The sequence below is a fragment of the Austrofundulus limnaeus genome, unplaced genomic scaffold, assembly GCF_001266775.1.
Source record: "Austrofundulus limnaeus strain Quisiro unplaced genomic scaffold, Austrofundulus_limnaeus-1.0 Scaffold220, whole genome shotgun sequence".
Classification (NCBI taxonomy): domain Eukaryota; kingdom Metazoa; phylum Chordata; class Actinopteri; order Cyprinodontiformes; family Rivulidae; genus Austrofundulus; species Austrofundulus limnaeus.
This window is the reverse complement of record NW_013952622.1, coordinates 611,176-612,104: the sequence shown is the minus strand read 5'-3', so window position 1 is coordinate 612,104 and position 929 is coordinate 611,176. Positions and strand designations below refer to the sequence as shown.

Here is a 929-nt window from a genome sequence, read left to right as displayed (position 1 = left end):
TTATTCACAGGGTAGCTGCACTCTCCATTAGAGATAAGGTGAGAGGTTCAGTTCTCCAGGAGAGACAGAATAGAGCTGCTGCTCCTCAATATTGAGAGTATTTCAAATTTACAGAAACAAGTGTCAACGTGAGCAAACAAGTAAATAAACAGAGTTGGAGACCAAATATAAAAAAGGTAAGTGGTGTATTGTTCAGGAACGGGACGGGATCTGAAAACAGAACGGTTGCATAGGTGAATATTTGATCTGATTTTCCAGAGGTATATTGCAAACAGGTAGGATGTTGTTGTCTTACTGGTGAAGGAGCGAGGTTTGGCGTGGAGGAGTTGGTTCAAATCCAGAGGTAAGTATTTACAGGTGAGTAGATATTTACAGGTTTGTTGGAGGTAAAAGGTAGGCACATGGAACTCAGGTGAGTGGCTCTTAACAAGTGGTCCTCATGCAGGCTCGGAAAGGTCAGTACTCCTTGGGACACTTCGGTCTGGAAACAGGTAAGATGAAGACATGAAGGTTACACAAACTCTGATGACTGAGGAAGTCCTTCCAGAAGAGGTTGTTATAGAAAGAGAGGTTTGGACCTTCCTGATCAAGCTGCTGCCCAACTTTGGTATAAGTGGAAGATAATGGATGGATTTCAGTTTTATTGTACAAATAGTAACTCCATGCAAACCACTCTGAAAAAAGCAAATATTTTGAAAGAAAAATTCAATAAATTTACAGTTTTTGACTAATGAATACCACAATAAAGAAAAGAACAGAAAAACCTGAGTCAGAGCAGAGCTGGAAATATTCCTTCTGATGATCAGTTTCTCCGCTCTCTGGCAGCAGCACAGTGCTCATAGTTTCCATCCACTGTCTGTGCATATGTGTGTGTGTGTGTGTGTGTGTGTGTGTGTGTGTGTGTGTGTGTGTGTGTGTGTGTGTGTGTG

General features: G+C 41.6%; 1 long non-coding RNA gene across 1 annotated transcript; it reads right to left on the bottom strand.

The window, feature by feature from the left end:
- Positions 1–311: 311 nt before the first annotated feature.
- LOC106525264 (uncharacterized) lies at positions 312–845 on the bottom strand. Its single transcript, XR_001311096.1, has 3 exons — positions 765–845; positions 579–674; positions 312–481 (listed from the first exon to the last, which is right to left on the bottom strand). It is a non-coding gene; the product is annotated as an uncharacterized LOC106525264 (long non-coding RNA).
- Positions 846–929: the final 84 nt, after the last annotated feature.